The sequence below is a fragment of the Otolemur garnettii genome, unplaced genomic scaffold (genome assembly GCF_000181295.1).
Source record: "Otolemur garnettii isolate 467f Iridium unplaced genomic scaffold, OtoGar3 scaffold00007, whole genome shotgun sequence".
Lineage (NCBI taxonomy): Eukaryota > Metazoa > Chordata > Mammalia > Primates > Galagidae > Otolemur > Otolemur garnettii.
In genome coordinates this window covers 34,796,445-34,800,123 of record NW_003852402.1, presented here as the reverse complement: position 1 = coordinate 34,800,123, position 3,679 = coordinate 34,796,445, and the positions used below count along the sequence as shown (strand labels likewise).

Sequence of the window (3,679 nt, the reverse complement as noted above, 5' to 3'; positions counted from 1 at the left end):
GCCCCAAATTGTAATACAATTCAAGTCCATGTCTATTAGATACCCCTTGCCCTCATTTGTTTCACTGTACTGTGTTATCTTAGTTCTAACAGAAAGGGCCAGAGGTGAAATATAGAAGTTCCTTCCATGCCCAGGTTAGAAATCTGAATTTTATTTGGAAGGCAATGGGGAACCCAAAGCAGAATTTCTCTTCTTCTGCAGTATTATCACACATTGCTCCTTCTTTTGTTGTCTCTGTCTCAGCCATGTTAACCGTTCATTTACTCCAAGTTTCTAAGCCTTTTCAGTCTATAGTTTTGCTAATTCTGTTCTTTCAGTAGTTATTTCTTACTTCTTCTTCAAGTCCCAGCTCTAAAGTTATTTCTTATGCAAATTTTTGGCCGACCACCCACTGTCTCATGAGCTATCCTATTTTTTATTTATAGCAATCACATATGTGTTCAATGAAAGAACTGTTGAACACATGAAGTATAAGGCACAGGGGCACAATAGACTATTAGAAAAATGTGGGGGTACAAGATTATGCTGTAAAGAACTAGAGAGGAAAGGACAGTCTAAATCCAAAGAGGAATGGAAAAGAGAGTAACAGAAAAAGACATTGAAGAGAATATCAACACTCACATCCCTTCAAACACCCGGTGAAACCTGTCATCTGATTAAGGTCACAACTCCACTTCCCCAAACATAATGTTTCATACTCTTAGGTAAAATTTTCTAAAGATAAATATTTCAGAAAATTGATTTTGGAATGGCATCATCAATGCACCATTGGCTTATGTAGCTTTGTACCAGTTGCTTTTATCTATCATGTATCATACACGTTTACTTAAAATTGTGCATTCAGTAATACTTTAAATATCCTACAAGCTTTTCTAATAGAGACTCGTTTTAACTCCTTGAAAGTTACTGAAATTATATTCATTTAAGTAAAAACAATTATAAATGTGTTTTTAATGTGAACCTTGTTACTTTTGAAACATCTTCATGTGAAAAGTACATGTATCATTTCTCCATATTTCCCAAAATTATCAGTCAAGGGGAAATTTGTTGACTTTTTTGTCTCAGATTTATCTTCTGCAAAATGTTTAAAAATTCATGGCTACCTCATAAGTTAAATTATGTCTTGCAGGGTGACTACTGGATCGAGAAGGAGAATTACTGTCATTATTAGACGGCCTTTAAAATTGGTTCCCATTTTAACCATGTGCTATGAAACGGATGAAAATCATCACTTTCGGTTTTTTCTTACCTTTTATTTCTTCTCTTCTACATGTCTCCTTTATACTTAATTCTTCTAAGCCATTTTATAGGAAAGGAGGAGTACGAAATCTAATATTTAGTATTGGTCAGAGTTTGAAAAAGCTACCACTCTCCTTTTGTCCCATAAGCTCCCAAACAATGGCAAATAAAATATTATATTATCCATTATGTAAGTAGTCCTTTACAAACTGGGTCACTTTTCAGAATATAGAGGTCATATTCATAATAATTCGCAACATAGCAAATCATAGAGGTATTAAAACAAAACAGAGTATTAATTATATAAAAGATACAGTGGACATTCTAGTTCACTAACCAAGGTTCCATAAGCCTTTGTTTTATCCTAATGGAAATTTGATTTTACCTGATTTCTGTTCTTTTCAAACAGAACCTATTTAATTCAAGAATGAGGCTTTATCTACAGGATCTTTGGATGTTTATATTTGGAATACTACATGGATAACTGGTGTTCAATTCTTTTTATTTATTTTTTTAAGCCTACAGCACCCATTATTCCCAGGCAGGTCTCCCATCCAAGTACTAACCAGGCCCGACCCTGCTTATCCTTCAAGATCAGATGAGATCAGGCTTGTTCAGGGTGGTATGGCTATAGACCATTTCATTCTTTTTAAATACACCAAAGTTAAAATATGCTTCTACCTAAAATGTCTTTGCTTTATAATTGTTAATTAATCTACTAGACAAGGTGATATTTTTGAAACCTGCCCTAACTATACCAGATAACTATGGCTGTGTAATAATAGGTTATGCAAAATTTAGTAGCTTAAGAAAAAAAAATACAATAAGCAAAGTAAATATAAATTAAATAGTAAAACAATAAAAATGAAAACCGTGAGAATAAAAATAAAAACAAGCAAAAAGCAAGAGAAAGAAAAGAAATTTTAAAATAAACAATAAACAATACTTGTTAGTTTTTTTGAGTCCACATGTTGGCTGTGTGGTTCTGGTGACCTGGGCTGGTTAATGTAATACCAGCTACATTTATACCTCTTCAACAAGACAACCTCAGCTGGGATGATCACTTCTGATTCATCTTATCCTACAGGAGTTCAGAATGAATATTCTCATGGCAGAAGCAATGGTCTAAGAAAGAACAGAAAACACTGGAACCCTTGACATCTAGTTTCAGAACTAGTATAGTAATTATATATGTATTTTAAATTATATATATGTATGTATATGTATATGTATATGTATATATATGTATTTTAAATTTTCTCCATGTCATAGTATCTATTTATTAATCAATGTTTTACAGAGCTTAAAAGCCATTAGACCTGCACTGACCTCCCTTTCTCAAGATGAATAAGCAGAAAAAAGTAGCATAAAAATCTGTTCCCCCAAATAAATCAATAAACCACACTGGAAGAAAACAACTTATCTGAAGTTCTAAGTATTTGAACTTGCCTCTAAAGTACATTCAGGAAAGGTTCGTTTCCCCGCACCCCAATTATCTATTCTTAAAAAGATTTAAGATGATATTATAAAGAGTGAGCGGGATGAATTAAGTAAGAACACTGTTAGAGAGTAAGAATTACGGCAGAGGCATAATGATCAGACTTGGTCATAAAAGAGCCACAGGATTTGGCAAATAGTAATACTTAATGGGTAAGATTTACTACAATCACACGTAAGAATACAAACCCAAACCAGTAAGAGAAAAAGACATCAGGCAAAGTCTGGTTGATTCCATACATGGCTTCATACGTTCTCCCTTAAAAAGCCACATAGTGTACGCTCTACAGCAGGGAAATGTAGAAATAGGTGCAGAGTATTTTTGCCCAGGGCAACATATTAGAGATTACATTGTGTATTGGAGTATGGTGACATGGGCACAAATAACAATTAAGACTATTGACAGCAGGTCGTTAGTGCCCCCCCTGACAAAATAATCTTACTACTGAAGGAAGCTGATTAAAAGCCAATTTTTCAGAGATAGTCAAGGTCCAGGCCTTTAAAAAGGCTTATCTAAAGAAAATATCTTCATATAATTTAAATTAAAAAGATAGTTTGGAGCTAGAAAAATGGAACAAACAATAACCAAAAGTTATTTTAAAACAAACCTTAGAAGCACACCTATGGTGCTTCAGGGACACAAATATGAGAAAGTAAGATTACATATTCCTTACGTCCCTCATGTTCACATGGATGGAGCTGGAAAATGTTCTTCTGAGCAAAGTATCACAAGAATGGAAGAAAAAGCATCCAATGTACACACCCCTATTATGAAACTAATTTATACCTTTTATATGTAAGCTGTAACCTAATAGCAGCCTCAGAATACAGGAAGGGGGGAGGGAGAGGGATTCCAGGGTTCACTTCTGAGGTTTATCTTACAAGGGCACAAGTGAATCTTTCTAAGAGCAGAACGTGAACGTTTTAAAATAATAACTAAGAA

The 3,679-nt window shown here is 34.0% G+C and overlaps 1 pseudogene; it reads right to left on the bottom strand.

Annotated features, from left to right (window-relative positions):
* Nucleotides 1–1,755: 1,755 nt before the first annotated feature.
* On the bottom strand, nucleotides 1,756–1,875 carry LOC111723080 (annotated as a pseudogene).
* Nucleotides 1,876–3,679: the final 1,804 nt, after the last annotated feature.